Source organism: Phascolarctos cinereus, unplaced genomic scaffold (genome assembly GCF_003287225.1).
Source record: "Phascolarctos cinereus isolate Bilbo 61053 unplaced genomic scaffold, phaCin_HiC Scaffold_5;HRSCAF=322, whole genome shotgun sequence".
NCBI lineage: Eukaryota > Metazoa > Chordata > Mammalia > Diprotodontia > Phascolarctidae > Phascolarctos > Phascolarctos cinereus.
In genome coordinates, this window is record NW_027555958.1 from 391,416,347 (window position 1) to 391,434,436 (window position 18,090).

Here is an 18,090-nt window from a genome sequence, read left to right on the forward strand (position 1 = left end):
TGAAAGAAATGATTAATGTGAAAAAAAATAGAGAAGCATGGAAAGATCTACATCAACCAATACAAAATGAAGTAAGCAAAGCCAAGAAAACAACATAAATAATGACTACAACAACACAAAGAGAAAGAACAACCACATAAAAAAATAAAAAGTGAATCTGGGAAAAATTATATCAAGCATGTCTCAAACGAAGAAGTGTTAGAGAATTCCCCTTCATGGAAGTGGGAAGTCTTCAGGTGTTGTACTTTGCACATGTTTTTGGACTTTTTCAGTGCATTGATCGGTTGTGTTGATTTGTTCTTCATTCTTTTTTTTTCTTTAAAAAAAAGTATTTCTTATATAGGAAAACTTTCTGAGATGGGAAAAAGGAAGGGGAAAACTATGGTGATGTCAAAAACAAAAGATATAAATAAAAACTTATTGTTAAAAGATAAAGGTATTAGAGTTTATTGTGGTGAGAGAAGGTGATATGATTACACCTGAATTTTAGGAAAAATCACTTTGGTGGCTGGGTGATAGATGGATTGAAGTACAGAGAGACTCAAGGCAAGGTGACCAACTAGGGGACTATTTGTATTGTCGGTGTCAGAGGTGATGAAGACATGACTTAGGATTGCAGCTGTGAAATAAGAGAGAAAGTGATGGCTATAAGAGATGTCATGGATATAGAAATAGGCTTTGATAACTAATTGTATATATGAGATGAGTGAAAATAAAGAGCTGAATATTACCACAAGTTTGAAAATATGAGTAATTAGAAGAATGGTGGTTCCTTCAGCTGAAATAGGAAAGATCAGAAGAGGGAAGTTTGGAGACAGAGAAGGAGGAAAATAATGAGTTCTATTTTGAACATGTCAAGTTTGAGGTGCCTAGGGGACATCCAATCCAAAATACTCAATAGGTAGCTGGTGATTCAGAACTAGAGCTCAAGAGAGAGGCTAGCACTGAATATATGTCATGCAGGTATCTACTTAGAGATAATAATTTAACCTGTAGGTCTAGATAAGGCCATGAAATGAGAGAGTACTAAGAGAAAAGGGCCTAGGTCAGTGTCTTCAGCTGCACCCCAATTTAGAGAATCTAAGGGCCAGAAAGGGAAAAAAATTACTTGCCAAAGGTCATATAGGGAGTAAGTAGCAATCATAATATAGGCTCAAGTCTTCTAACTCCAAATTCTTTCCCCGATACAACATTGAAAATACACAGTGAATTCAGTGGTAAGGACACTTTACCAATTCAAATTACAATCTCTTCATGCCTTGGTGTTGGTGACAAAAACATTTAAACCCAGGGCCAAACTTCTGGCAATGAGCCTACTAAACTTGATTTGAATGGTCTTCAGTAACAGATGGATACCATAACTGTGTCTTTCCAGTGTCCTCCAACATGCCAGAGTTTGAGATCCACAATTATAGATTCTAAGAATAAGGTCATGACTACAACATGAAGAGGCATCAGAACACAGCCTAAGAAGAGGAAGCAGATTCTTAGTGTGAATAATTGTTGATGCAGTTATAGCAAAAGAATTGCCCTTGAGAAGTAATAAAAAAGATAACACTGAAGAAGTGGTTGACTAGAAGAGAAGACAGGTTGATAATGCTTCCAAAGTGAAGGATAGGTATGAGTCTAGAAAGAGCAGCAGCATATGTCACAATCCCTTCAGGCCTGACTAGCAGCCTTGTTCAAACCTAGATTCTCTCCAGGTCCAAGATTTGGCTGATGTACTTGACCTTGTTGATGTCATAAAATACAAATTAAAGGGAGACATGATGGCTCTCCGATGTAGCAGTCTTTCCCTCAGAACATCAAAGGATGTCTCTGACAAAGACCATAGTGTGACTACAAATTCAAAGTTGGTTGTTGTTAGAGCTAGGACACATCAGCAGAAGAGTGAAAGTTGTCTTAATTTGGTCCAGTATAATGTGAATAACTCTAAATTCACTGTTCGCAATATTGTCAAATACAGCCCAAATTGCAAGCTGTTTCTTACTTCTAAGCCAATAGATACTTCAACATATATGGCTAAGGAGCTTTCCCAAAAACTTACTGGGAGTGGTTGCAATCTGGATTCTACCTGTTATATTATTATTATTATTTTATATGTAATATATAATACCTAATGGAGGAGACATTTAGTGTCCACTCTTCAAATTGTCATGGATGGGTCCTTGGGGAATAGGGAGATTCTAATGTTACTCTATGAAGTGGTATGAATGTCACAGGGGTCTGCAGAAACTTCCTCTTCCCTTGGAACTGATGCCAATTTATAATAATGGAAAGATGTTCATAAATAAATGGTCAAAAGTACATAAGTAGATGATCAAAAGTATAGCAGTAGGGCCACACTTCCTGAGCCCATTGGTTTGTCTGTAGAAAACATAATGAAGAATTTTAGGAGGGTACATCAAACGTTCGCCATGTATAAGGGCCTGTGTGGAATGAAGGATGATATCTCCTCAGGACTCCATAAATCTTGGGGCAGAATGGCATTTCAGATGTTGCGAAGATAAACTTGACTCCGGGGGAGGAGACCAATTTAAAGAAGAGTTCAGGGATACTTTGGGATATCCAAAACAATCTATAAAGTCTTTTGATGTTCTGTCACTGTCTAGAGAACACAGCAATAGTTAAGGGATCATATGAGACAAATTTTTCAAGTAAGTCAAATCTTCATCTGATTAGTGATTCAATACCAACTATAAAGCAGAAATATATTATCTATGAACTCTAGTCTCCTCCAAAAGTTAGAACTGGAGAATAGTAAGATGGCTCCTTCTGTTTGTCAAACGCTATGATTTGCATATTGATGCTGAATACTACTTGTACAGTCATTAAGTAGTTGCTATAAAGTAGAACCTACACCTCATTTATCACTGCTTGCCTTGTAGGTGATGCAATTTCCCCGAGGAAAACTTTTGGTTCCTTGACACAAAATACCATACAGTAATTCTTTGCTGACGGATTACATTTGCATCTCTCTCCATTAGGCCTCCACAGCACATCCCCATGCACACCCTTCTAAGAGGACCTTATTTCATCACATATATAGACATATATCTATATATGTATATATGTGCAGAATCACAAATAGCATATACATACACATAATGTATCCTATATGCTTATATATAATATATAATTAATAGTTATAAATTTCTACATCATATAAAAAGATCAACATACACAACAATGCAACAAATTCTTCAAATGTCATAATAAAACCCAAATATAGAATAAACCACAAATAACTGATTTTTTTAAGGGAGGGAAAACCAATGAGTAACCCCCTAAGTGCTCCACTGGGACCTACCAAATATCAAGAGATCTAGAGAAAATCTTGGTTCCATACTGCATAAAGGAAATGTCAAATTAGCTAGTAGCCATTTTATTTGCTCCAGGTAGAACACTAACTTGATAGAAACACAGCAAAGCTGTCAGAGTATTCTCTAAGTGCAGTAAGTCTTATTTCATATTTCAAAAGCTAAATTATATTTGACACTTCCTTTAAGAATATCAAGGTAACTTAATGTAAGCCAAACTTCCTCCATCATGTTAGAAAGATGTGGTATTTAAAGAGAATGAAGTCTGACTCCTTACTATTTAGAAAATTGTATGTTTCTTATTATAGGGGCTTTTTTCTCTTACTCCAACTTTTCACAAGGTCCTTGAACAACCTCTACCTATTCATGTACATTGACTGCTGTTTGAATTACAATAAATATTGTATTAAAACTATAACCCTGGACTGTTCTACAATATTGCAAATAAAGGAGAATATTTTCTAGGAGAATCATATGTGGAAGGCAATATTGCTGAGGCAAATTTCAAGGCATAGACTATATTTAAATATTAATGCTGGTCTGTTATAGATAAACATGTACATTAAACATTCTTCTGGGCATATCAATGCCCTTTAGATATTTTCCTATGGTATCTGCAATAGCAGAGTTTAAAAACATTTCAATTAGATTTGATTTTTTTCCTTTTTCTAATATTTAGACACAGTTACCAGAAGGTTACCCAAATATCAGGCTATTTTATCAAATTAAATGAACAAATATTAATTAATCACCTAGTATATGCAAGATGATAACAATAGTAGGCAGGAACAAAGAACATTCAGTGTGATAGGTAGGATTCGAACCCAGTTCTCCTCTAATCTAGCCTCTCAGTCATGTTATCAGACAACAAATCCAGATTAACTGGATTCTTTTCTTCTTTTCACCCAAATTTTTGGCATACTGTTGTGAAACAATATTAAATCAAAGTGATAACTTCAAACTGATCTTTTACATGTAAAGAAGACCCAATGAATGAAATTCTGATTATCCCCAGGCAAATTAAAGCCCATTGTGACAGCCATATGGCTTCTCACCAAAAAGAAGAAAAGGTGACAAGATTGGAAGTCCTTTATCTCAAAATTGTTCAATAAGTAATAAAAACCCTTGGCCCAGCACTCTCAAGTTTTAGCTTTTAACAGTATCTTGCGAGATTGTGTCTAAAATTGTTCTTCAGATTATACTGTCCTCATTCAAGCTTTCAGGGAATCTCATAATTTAGCTTGTATCTAGGACTCCATAGTTGTGGGTAAAAGGACTCTAGTTCCTGTTCAAGGAACTAATTCAAGGAATGTTATTCAATACAATATTATATATTGGATATTATATCCTTCACACATGAAATGGGGAGAGATGAGAGGAGCCTGTAATAATCAAGAACCTCTCCTTTCCTCTACTAAGTCCTACTTTCTACCCCAGGTATCAATATAGACTTCCAGCTTTATACCTTTTCTAATAGCTTATATAACCCCCTGAAGGGAAATCAACTTGAGATTTCTAAAGTAGCAACTCAATTCCTATCATATCTGAACTTTTTAATCAACATTTTAATATGATTTTTAAAGTTTAAAGTTTTGCCCCTGGGCACTATTGCTATTACTCTTTCTTCAGGGTCACATTAGTGATGCTTGATGTGGGAACTCTAGTCTTTTCTCTGGAAAGCTGGGGCTTACAGACTCCCCGCACTGGACATCAACATCCATCTACCACCCTCTACTCAACCTCCTCCGCCCCAAGTTACCTTGTATCCATTTTGTATATTTTTATTTATACCTATATTAATATATGTGGTTTCCCCTATTAGAATGTAAGCTCCCTGAGGGAGAACTGTTTTCCTTCTCTCTTTTTAATCCCAGCACATGGCATAGCTTTTAACACAAACTTTATGATACAGGCAATTGCTTGTTGATTGATTCAAGCACTGTCATATCATATACATTATTTGTTTCCAGGAATATTCATTAGACAACATTTAGCAAACAATACATATTACCTATTTATAGGAAATAAAACTAGATACTAAAGTACATTTCACTTATAGCTTCTAATACAAAACACAGTAGTTTGTATTTTCAGCATTTTCCCAAACAAAATCAATCCTGAAATCTGCCCATTATGAGACAAGACTGGGCATTAACATGTAAATATAGAAAGGAAATTCATTTGGCAATGCAGATCTCTGCAGAACCACTTTAACCACCTAAAATACAGGTGAGATGATTTCAGCACTAAAAGAATCAGCAGGGACAGGAAAATGCCAACTCTGATTAGAACCCTTGAAAGCACTAACTGTAGCATCTCAAGGTAAAATCGGATTTCCAATAACTCACCCTGCATCACAGCCCTTGCCAGTGGTGAGAGGTGGTTGGAGGGGGAAATAGAATTTGACCTTTTCTTAGTGAAATAAAAGAAGTTCATTCCATTGAACTGGAAGCTTTTAGTGGAGTTACTGGAAGACAGTTACATGCTTGAATGTGACAGAAAGTGCAAGGCATCAGTTTTATCAGAGATGGTACTTCAATCAATTTACATTTGATTTAAACCCAGGGAGTTCTCTGGGCTTTAAAAGCAATTGAACCACTGAACATTCACCTTTAAGACTTAAAGCTTCTTGTAAATTATGTTTATATGAAGTTGCAAAATGAATTAACTGCTGAGGAAAACATCATTGCATTGTGCAGAATATCAAAGCTTATTCACATTTCTCTATATGTCAGGAAACACAAAAATGAAGCTTGTGAAATGCTAAATCAGAAATAAATCTGTCATGAGCAGAGCTGTATACCAAATACAATTCTCTTCCTCTTTCCATACAGCATTAATGCTTTCATTTCATTGAAGAGTAGCTATATTAGAACTTCTCAAGTCTGATTTCCTATAGAAATTTACATCAGGCTCCCAGGGTGAGCCTCAGATGTTTCTTATCCATTTCAAAATCAATGCAGTCACTGGAAATGTAATATCCTGTAAATGTAAAATAAGATTTTAGATTTTTGATGAAACAGATTAATATTTCCTTCCTTTAAAAAAAGTTATGTCTTCCCAAGTTGTATGCCCTTTTGTCATTTCAAGTAGAATGATTTCAGAGGTCAAAAGAACTAAAGGAGAGGAGCACTTATTTATTAGCTAAGTTACCATTGATGCCTCACTGCTATGTTTTAAGTGCTCAGCCCTAAGACATTAACCTACTAAGTCCTTAAAAATATGTTTTATCCATTACTAATTGGCTTCTTTTCAACCAGTTATATCTTATAAATGGTTGGAAAAGTGACTGGACAGTATTAGACAATCTTCATTGCAAAAATGTCAGAAATAAAGTAAAGTACCCCTCACTGAAAGGAGGGCAAGGTACAAGAAAGAAAAGTAGAAAACTAAGTTAAGCCATAAGAAAGTAAAGAAGAAAAATCCAGGCTGATGTAGTAATTCATTTTGATATTAATGACTTTTTCCATTTGGTTGACAGGGGGTAAAAAGAGGCAGGGATAAGAACAAATAGAAAAATAAGAAGATATCCCCCATTCTGTCCATTTCATATTTGTAATAAAATCTCCTTAGTTCAATAAAATATCCAGCTGGAATTCACTGCACGGGCATTCATATTAAGGGGAGAAACTAGCCTTCTCTGATTTTTAACTCAACTCCAATCAAGCTGCAAATGTCATCTTAAAAGGTTCTTTCCTCCTACTCAAAATGAATTTGGTTGGTAAGACAAAGAATCCCTAAGATTTTAAATTTAGAACGGCTGCCTTTTCTCCTTCTTGCCCCAATCCTAATCAGCAAGGGAGTTAATAATTTAAATTAACTCCAAATCTTTAGAGTCAAGATTCTGGAAGACTGATACCTCATATAAAATATGCAAATTTCCTTTATAATTTTTGAAATGAGCCTGCTTTCTCCAGGTGGCACAAGTATGTGGTTGTACCAATGACCTTTCCAGTATTATTAACCATGATTTCTTTTTAAATTTCAAATAAATACCTGGTTGCTGGTTAAGAAAAGCCTCATGAGAGGGAATGGCTCTTAAACGGTGTCTGTTTCTATACACACAGAATATGTCATTAATCCAGTTCTATCCCAGGGAGGATAGTTGTTTACATGCATTATGGTGATTTTATTGTATCTTATTAAGGAATAATGGCAAACTAAAGCAACTGCATTAGCACGGTCTTGCAATAAAAAGTAACGTTTTTGCTGTTCTAATTAGTTACACTCATTTTATGAGCCAAAGTAACCAAATATGTTTGGTTATATATTTGAGCTCCAAGGTCCTTAAGGAGGAGAGACTTCCATAACTCTTAACACAGGTGTGCTACACTACTGTGTATGTCTTGTTGTTCCAAAAAACAGAGCCAAATTTTAGCTTAATACCTAATAATTTTGGGTTTACTCTAAGGTCTTTTCCAGTCCTAAAATTCTGTGATTCTTTTATTATGTGATTGTTAAGTCTTAAGAGGTTTCATACCAGTTTTAACATCTAAAAAAATTCAAAGTTTCAAAAACTATGTATTAAACTTAGTGTGCCTTCAAGCTACTAATGATAGCACAATTGGCTCCTTGCCCCACTGAAGGATCAAATTTAGGCACAATTAGTTGCACATGAGTGCTTTTGGCACCTGTAGATTTTCATGTGTAAAAACAGAAGGTGCCTTGAAAGATATGCCCTTGGAGCAGATCTCAGCTTCTCACTACAAACAGAGCTGCAGAAAAACATTTTTCCCCCAAACATTATATGTGCTAAACACAGTTGGCATATCAGAACTGCTTTCTCTTTCCCTCTGTACCTGTTTGTCTTTGCATCACCATTCTCCAGAGCTCAACACTAGAGGTATTCTGTCTCATGGGACTCTTTACATGCCCAGTTATGTGAAAGAAGACATTGGCATGGGGAGAGATTAATTTTCTTCTCATTATAAATGTTGAATTTCTGCTTTAAAAATTTTTTTAAAAGATCAAGTATGATTCATATTTTTAGTTAACCAAAGTTATTTTTATTTCTATCCAAGTAACTAGCATGAAAAAGCACAGAAGCTTAGAGTTGGAACGTGTTATAAAGGCCCTCTCTTTCAAACCATACCTGAACCAATTAACCCAAAGTGTTACTATCAAGTTGGCTCATTATTACTCTGCTCCATCATTTACTCTGTGAAGTCTCCAGATAAAGCTTATGTATAGCTCATGCCTAGGTTTCCATATGTGTATATATGTATGTGTGTGTGTATATATATATATATATATATATATGCATGTATAATGTATACATGTGTATATGTATGTAGTTACACACATATACATACATACATATATTTGTGGAGAGAGAAAAAAGGACAAGGATAGGGAAAGGAGCAGGGACAAGGAAAGGGAGAGAATAACAAAAATTCACAGGATAGTAAACCCAAAAGAATAGCAACCAATAAAACCCATGAATCCCCTAATTTCATGGGTTCTATTGCTTGTTCCTTTCTTAGATTTTCTGTCCTGTGAATTTCTGGGATTTTCTCCTATTGTTTTTCCTATCTTGTCACCACTCTCTATGGTAACTAGCATGGTGTGTATGTGTGGAGGGAATTTTCTCTCTCTCCCTTTTCGGTTCATGAGATACTGTTATTGCACTCAGGAAACTTATAGTCTAGTAGATCACAGATCTAATTAGGAGCAAAGGTCAAATTGGAGCATGGTTTTATGTGTTTTGATGATTCAAAGTTTAGTGGTCTTTCTATAGTGTATCTCAAATGATAACAGATTTGGCAGCACACACAAACACAAATTTACAGAATATAATCCTGAGGGAAAAAAGATAATAAGAAAATTGACAATCGTGGAATTATTTGGTCAGTGAAAATGGCCAAATGAAAAATTTCAGAACTTGTAGAGGAGGTTTTTGGCTTAAATTGCTCATTTTATTAGAGATATTAAATGATCTGGATTAGCCAACAAACCCCTACAGCACTTTTTAAACAAGTATATACCACGAATAATTTTTGTCAATCCTTCTTTTCATGGGAATCAAAGCATATTTCTAATAAATGTTGGCTTATTTAACTGCATCCTGTCACAAAACTGTTTTCTCTCTTTAAATATCATGTTTACACAGCCTTTTTATTTAGTCTATGTAAGATTTGTCTTCTTAGGCCTGGAAGACTTCCTCATGGGTTTCCTCAATGAATGAATTGCCAGTGCTCGATAAATGTGAAGTAATAATTATTAAGTGTTTGGTTGTATTTTAAATGAAGAAGACTATATAAAGCCTAATTGGTGAGTAGCAATTTTAAAGTGCCTTTTACAATATAAATGATATACCCACAGAGTAGATTTTATGTGCTCCTATGGGCCCATTACACTTAATATGCATTGTTAGAGTAGTATCTTGGCCTCCAAATTACTCATTTGATGATAGGTGCCCCAGTCTTGGTATCCTAGTGCCAAAACACCAGGGACAATAATTTAATGAATATTCATCTGTGATGAATATTTATTCATGCCTTGCTTTAACAAGAAATTTCATAATAGGCCTGTCAGTAATGCATGTTTTTACTATGTCAACTTTAACTCTGGATTCACTTGCTTTTCTCATTAATGTGAGTTGAGACAAATGTAATTTTCATGTGTGTTTACAGAGCACTGGTCTTTGGTATTTGATTTGGAAAGCTTTAGTCTGATCTGTCTCCTACATTGACCTCTTTAACATGCAAAAAACAAGTCCCATAATATGACTGATTAAATTCACTATTAGAAATTCCTTCCTGGGAAGGAAGGAAGGAAGGGAAGGAAGAAAGGAAGAAAAACAAAGAAAAACAAAGAATGAACAACAATCTTGGATAATTCATTTAATCTCTCTGGGCTTCTTTCTACATCTAGAAATTAAGGACCTTGATTAGATGAGCTATAGCATAACTTTTAGTTCTAAATGTATGATACTCTTAAATTTGATTGCTTTTGGATATCCCCTTTTAAAAAAAAAATTCCTTCCTGGGAAGTGAGAGTTGAACACTTTGAATTAAGGTAGAACATACATAATGAGATTTCCCCATTGTTACTATCCTTTAAAAGAAAAAAAGGAAGGGGTAAAATTATTCTTACTTTCTATACATATAGTCAGAGAAAGTTAAAAGGTTTAAAGGTGAGATTACTTCATCCAAACTGCTTATTTTGCAGGTGAGCCTTAAAAAAAAAATGAGATGCCTAATTATATACTTAGTAAGTGCTGGAGTCAGAATTTAACCCATTTATCTCCTTACTTCAAGATTAACAATTCTATTACTATATTGCCCTTCCTCCACCCTAGTAACCAACAAATTTTATTAGCAAATCAACATATTTGCAAATGGACTCTTGTACTTAAAGAAAATATTTGATTCCGTTTCAAGACAGGGACTGTTTTGTGATCGTTATTTTGCTTATTTTGTTTTGTCTTTGTATCTCCAGCACCCAGCATAGGGCCTTATATGTAGTGGATAATTAACAGAGGATTGTTGAACTCAACTCTCACGATCTAGAGGGGCTTTAAGCATAGTTCCTAGTGTTTAAGCAGTTTTGTTGTTACTGTTGTTGAGTTTTGTCAATTGTATCTGACTCCGGGACTCCATTTGGGGTTTCCTTGGCAAAGATACTGGGGTAGTTTTCCCATTTCCTTCTTCATCTCATTTTACAGATGAAAAACTGAAGCAAATGTGGTCAAGTGACTTGTCCAGGGTAACACAACTAGTAAGTGTCTGAGGTCAGATGTGAAATCAAGTCCTCCTTACTGCAGGGTTCTGCTCTATTCACTGCACCACCTAGCTACTTCTAACTCTGAGGCCATCAGTAGCCATCAATTCCTCTACATCAATACCACATCTGCCAATCAATGGCAGCCCCTAACCAAACCAATGACCATTCTAAAGCAAGCTCACAGACTGAAAGAAAAGAGTTTTATTGGGACCTTAAACTTTATTATAACAATTTCTCTCCTAAAGAGCCAGCCAGGGAACTGTGCTATCTCCAAAATTCTTTCTGAATCTGTTGGCCTCTGTCCTCACCTTGGACTTATCTTCAGTGACTCCAATAACAACCACCCACCCAATATTTAACCTTACTTGGCCATAGCTAACTTCTACAGCTGATTGCCTATCTTGACCTATGCGCAGACTGAGTTTAAGTTTAAGGCATAATCCCTATGCCTTTCACATGTATTATTAGCTCGTACCTAATCAGACTTCCTCTATGACCTGCCCCAGCCCAAAAGCTGAGGTCTCTGGTGAGATTTCCAAGAACAAGAGCCAACAAACTGCAATTTCTTACTTTAAACTGCAAGTTAACTGAAAGAAAGACCTTTGTCTTATTTGTTGCTTCACTGTACCTCAGCGCTCAGCATGGTGCCATGTATCCTAGGCAATGCTCCATAAACATTAATTGAATGGATAGGATGAGAAAACATTTCAGCATTCAAACAGAAGTAACATTTGCTGTCAATAGTGCTTAGAATCCAGATAGAATAAATGGTTTTACAGCTAAAATAATGTACTCTGGAAGTCTTGTCCACATTTAAATTTTCTGTAACTAGCTTGTGTTGTCACGGTCTAGGTGTCATTGCAGGGAAAGAAGGAGTTATCCCAAAAGCCATAAATAATTCAAAAAAATAAAAATCATAATAAAAAAATAAAAATAAGGTGTTGAGAATGAAATCAAGTCATTAGCAAGTCCAAGAAAAAGACCACATCAGTATACAAAGGAAAGCTATAAAAAATCAGGATAGGGTCAAATGGAGCTTCCTCCAAAGCTATACCAGGAGTCATTCATTTGGAGTCTACTGCCCCACACCTACTGTTAGGGAATTTAGAGAAGAATATCATGATCTCTTCATCAATGTGGGTGGCCAAGAACAAATTATGCCAAATGAAACTCATTTTTGATAGAGTCATTGGATTGGTAAACTAGGGGGAAGTCTGTTACAGGTTTCAATTAACCAGAGAAGGTTCAACCATGAAAGGACTTTAGAAATTACCTAATCCAACTCCCTCCTTTTACAGATGAACAAAGCAATTATACAAGTTAGCTGGTTTGCCAGAGATTACGTAGCAAGTTAGGGACAGATTCAAGTTTAGGACCTTCACATTTAATTCAATTCAAAAAATACTTTTTAAGGTGCCCACTGTGCAAGGTGTTAGAAAGATCAAAAGGTTACAAATGAGACAGACCCTTACCTCAATGAACTTATATTCTACTATGTAGAATAAGGCACATGCTCAAATTAGTACGTAAAATGTGATGGGGCAAAGATTTCAAAAAAAGCATTGCAGGAAAAAATTTAGAAGAGAAAAAGGCTACTTTGAGCTAGATGGATTATGGAAGGTTTTATGCAACAGCTGAACTAAAAGAAAAGATTGCCAAAGGCAGAGATGATGAGGCAGTGCACTCTTGCCTTAAGGGGTGAACTTTATTAATTTACTGAGTTAAGAGAGTTCAGGATGAGATAGAGAAACAGCTAGTAGCATATCCTTTGTTTTAGAGATTCTACTGCTAGACATATACTTTAAGCAGACCATTGATAAAAAGAAAGGGTCCCCTACATAACAAAGTATTTGTAGCAGCATTTTTTGTGGTAACTAATTTGGGGTAGGGAGGGAGGAAGTTGATGCTAATCCGTTTGGGGAATGGCTGAACAGATTGTGGTAGACGAATGTAATGAAATATTAGTGTATCGTAAGAAACAGTAAATATGATGAATACAGAGAGCCATGGGAAGATTTGTATAAATTTATGAAAATGAAATAAAGTGAACAAAACAATAAATAATAACTACAACAATGTAAATGTAAAGAATAACCACCATAAATCAATAAAAAAGAATATTCTTAAAATTTTACTTATTTTGCATTCATATATAATATGTTCCTCCCATTATCTCCTCCTCCTGTAAAATAAAATAAAAATAAAACCCTCATTATAAACACATAGTCCAGCAAAACAAATTTCTTACAGTGATCATATCCAAAAATGTATGATTCTATCTGCATATTAAGTTCATCACTACTCTGGCAGGAAATGTTGTTTCATTTTCTATCTTTTGGGCTACTGTTTTGTCATTTCCTTAATCAGTGTGCTAAAGGCTTTCAAAGATTTTTTTTTTATAATTTTGTTGTTGTATATAAAAATCATCCCTCTAGTTTTGCTCATCTCACTTTACATTAGTTTGTAAAAGTTTTCCCAGTTTCCACTGACATTGTCCATTTCATCGTTTTTATAGAACAATAATATTCCATAAAGAGAAAGTGAAAGATATATCCAAATGACTGCAGAATTCCAGTCATATAAAGGAGAGATAAGGTTTTCTTAAATGAGCAACACAAAGAAATAGAAGAAAACAGTAGAATGGGAAAGACATGATATCTTCAAGAAAATTAGAGATATCAAGGGAAATTAGAGACATCATGCAAAAAAATGGGCACAATAAAAGACAAAAATGCTAAGTACTTAACAGAAGTAGAAGAGATTAAGAAAAGGTATCAAGAATATGCAGAAGAACTGTATAAGAAAGATCTTAACTTCATCAATAATCACAATGGTGTGGTTACTGATCTAGAGCCAGACGTTTTGGGTTAATCTAACTATATTTCATTTCACAAATATTTTAAATGAGCACAATTGTTTGGTACTTTGAATATTCTTTGGCATTTTCTTTAAGGTTGGGTCATAAAGCAGAAATATGCTGCACCAAAAACCCAGATTGAAAGGAAAAAGAAAGAGAAGGTGCCCACTACTATCTCAAAGTTGGTGGTGCTAAGAATGGAGGAACCCACGGTAAAGATTTGCAAGATGCCCAGGTATTACCTTACTGAGAATGTGCCTAGAAAGCTGCTAAGTCATGGCAAAAAGCCCTTCAGTCAGCATGTGAGGAGACTTTGATCTAGTATCATCACAGCACACTTCTGATCATGCTCATGGCTGCCACAGGGGCAAGACAGTGGTTTTCTGAAGTAGCTGGTTAGTGGCTGGCTACTGGTGACTGGACCTCTGGCCATCAACCATATTCCTCTCAGAAGGACCCATCAGAAATTTTTCATTGCCACCTCTACCAGAATTAACCTTTCGGGTGTAAAAATTCCAAATCATCTTACTGATGCTTACTTCAAGAAGAAGAGGCTCCACAAACTTAGACACCAAGAAGGAGAGATTTTTGACACAGAAAAAGAGAAATATGAGATTACAGAGCAGTGCAAGGTTGATCAGAAAACAATGGACTCTCAGATCCTGCCCCAAATCAAGAAAATTCCTTGGCTCCATGGCTACCTGTGTTCTGTATTCTGTCTCTCCGATAGAGAGACACAAACTGGTGTTTTAAATGTCTTGCATAGAACTCTTATTAAAATATTTGGAATAAAAAAAAGATTGGGGGGCAGCTAGGTAGCACAGTGGATAGAGCACTGGCCCTGCAGTCAGGAGGACCTGAGCTCAAATCTGGCCTCAGACACATAAACTTGCTAGCTGTGTGACTCGGGACAAGTCATTTAACCCCAATTGCCTCACAAAAGAAGAGAGGAGAGGAGAGGAGAGGAGAGGAGAGGAGAGGAGAGGAGAGGAGAGGAGAGGAGAGGAGAGGAGAGGAGAGGAGAGGAGAGGAGAGGAGAGGAGAGGAGAGGAGAGGAGAGGAGAGGAGAGGAGAGGAGAGGAGAGGAGAGGAGAGGAGAGGAGAGGGAGGAGAGGGAGGAGAGGAGAGGAGAGGAGAGGAGAGAGAGAGAGGAGAGGAGAGGAGAGAGAGGAGAGGAGAGGAGAGGAGAGGAAGGAGAGAGGAGAGGAGAGGAGAGGAGAGGAGAGGAGAGAGAGAAGAGAAGAGAAGAGAAGAGAGAGAAGAGAAGGAAGAGGAAGAGGAGAGAAGAGAAGAGAAGAGAAGAGAAGAGAAGAGAAGAGAGAAGAGAAGAGAAGAGAAGAGAGAGAAGAGAAGAGAAGAGAAGAGAGAAGAGAGAGAAAGAAGAGAAGAGAAGAGAAGAGAAGAGAAGAGAAGAGAAGAGAAGAGAAGAGAAGAGAAGAGAAGAGAAGAGAAAAAAGAAAAGAAAGAAAAGAGAAAAAAAGATTGAAAAAGGAGTATAAGGCTGTATATTGTCACTTTATTTATTTATCTTATATGTAGAGTACATCATGTGAAAATGCCAAATATCTATCTATATATATTGATAGACAAACTCAGTGCCCTGTTGTTCACAAAGTTCTTTACATGCATTATCTTATTTGATTTTCATGATAATCTTGTAGTTATCATAGAAATAATTTTCCCCATTTTACAAATAAGGAAACTGAGGCTCAGAGAGGTCACCAAGTCTAACGAACATTTATTTAGCACTGACTATGTGCAAAGAACTATGACAGGTGTTGAAGAGGAAAGGACAAAAATTATACAATCTCTTCCTTTATAGAACTTATATTCTGATGTGCACTCAATTTCTCTATAGAATTAGAATTTATTCACCTTCTCTGTGTCTCAGTTTGCTAATATATATGACGTGGAAGTCACTTCCTGCTCTAAAACTCTTTGATGCAATTGCTGGGGTTAAAAAAAGCTAATGCTATAATAACAGACTGAGGTACACAAAAATATTTATAGCGACATTTCTTTTGTTGTAGCAAAGAATCGAAAACAAAGTATGTACACATAAATTGTGAGGGAGCGAAACAAATTATGGAATATTATTTCATCATAAGAAATGACAAATCTGATGAATTCAGAGATACCTAGAAAAACCTACATGGACTAATGCAGAGTAAAATGAGCAGAACCAATAAAAGAATGTCTATAATAACCATAATAATATGAAGAAAAATAACTTAGAAAGATTACAGGATTCTCTAATCAATGAATTCAGTGTCTAATCATAATTCCAGAAGAGTGATGATAAAGCATATGACTTACTTCTTAGCAGAGAGGAAATGGACTACAGATATAGAATAAGGTATGTTTTCAGATAAGGCCAATATATAAAATTGTTTTGCTTAGCTATATTTAATTTGTCATAAAGGAGGGTTTTTGGTTGTCTGTTGTTTTTTCTTTTTTTGAAAGCAGTGACTTAGTGGTTAATAATAGAGATGTAAAAACAAAGTAAATAACATCAACAAAAGACTTAAAAATAAACAGAAGAAAATAAAAATGTTCAGCAGGGGAAACAAATAAATGTTGTAATTTTACCCCTCCGTTAAATTTTATATGCATTTTAAAAAACGGCATAGATTTCACATACAATACTATTTTTGTTCTTACCCTATTATAATGTTCATGTGTGTTACTAATTGTTAAGTTTGTCATAAAAAAGATAATTTAAGTAAGAAATACAATTTTATTACCTTTGTTGTTGTTCATTCATTTTAGTTGTTTCTGACTCTTCGTGACCCCATTTGCTGTTTTCTTGACAAAGATACTGGAGTGGTTTGCCATTTCCTTCTCCACCTCATTTTAACAGATGAGAAACTAAGGCAAACAGTTTCTGTTTATATATAACTTAACCAGGGTCACAAGCTATTAAGTGTCTGAGGCCAGATTTGAACTCATGAAGATGAGTCTTCCTGACCCAGACCCAGCACTCTATCCACCGTGCCAGCTAGCTGGCCTTCATATTACTTTAGAGTCCAGGGGTAGGGAACCTGCAGCCTCAAGGTCACTTGTGGTCCTCTAGGTCCTCAAGTGTTCCCTTTGACTGAATCTAAGGGGATTTGTTCTGTGAAGTTTGGATTCAGTCAAAAGGCTATACTTGAGGTCCTAGAGGACCACATGTGGCCTTGAGACCACAGATTCCTCACTCTTGTAGGCTTAGACTAAATTGAAAAAATGTAATATATAGATCATAGACCAAAAACTTGGGGAAAAAAATGACAGTAAGTTCAGAATGTTGGAGACAGTATTAAAACCATATTATATGAGGAATGATTAAATGATCTAAGGATTCTCAGCATGAACAAGAGAAGACTAAGGAGAGATATGAACTCTTCAAATGAAGAGCTGTCACGGGAAGAAGAGGCAGATTTTTCCTGAGTTGTTCTAGAGGGGAGAAGCAGGACCAATGAGTGGAAAGGGTAAGGTATCTTCTGGTTCAGAATAAAGGACAACTTTCTAATAATTACAAATGGCAGAAAATGGAACAGAATATCTCTTGAAATAGTGAACTATCTTCCATTAGAAGTACTGAAGCAGACTAAATGACCTCAGAGATTCCCTATAAAGGAATCTGCAAAGCAGGTTGGATTATTGTCTAATGACCATTCAAAATCCACAATGGCCTGATTCTATAGGAGGCAGGGAATGATATGTGGTGAATAATGAGGACAAGAGAATAAAATACATTATTAGAAGAATAAAGAAGAAAACTAGGATTTGGTCTCTCTCACTAAGTCTGGAAATACTTTTTGGAAGGAGGGAGAGAGATACTTTAAGGTAAAGTGATAAAAGGATTAAATGCCTTAATTAGATAAGATGTATTTTCCATTCAGGAAGTATATATTGAATTTGATCTCTTCTTATTAAGTCTGGTAAGTACTAAATCAACACAAATTAATTAAATTAATTCTGTTTTCAATATGTAATTATACATTTCTGTATCAGGGTACACTAGATGGCCTCTGAAGTTTTTACAACCATGAGACTTGTGATTCTAACATGCCTTACACTTAGTCAAATATTTGCAAAATGAAATATAGTAAGATTAAAGCAAAAGTAAGATGAAAATTTCTAATATTTTATTTCATGAATTCAGAAAAGCATAATATAATTTAGCCTATATTCCTTCATTAAGTA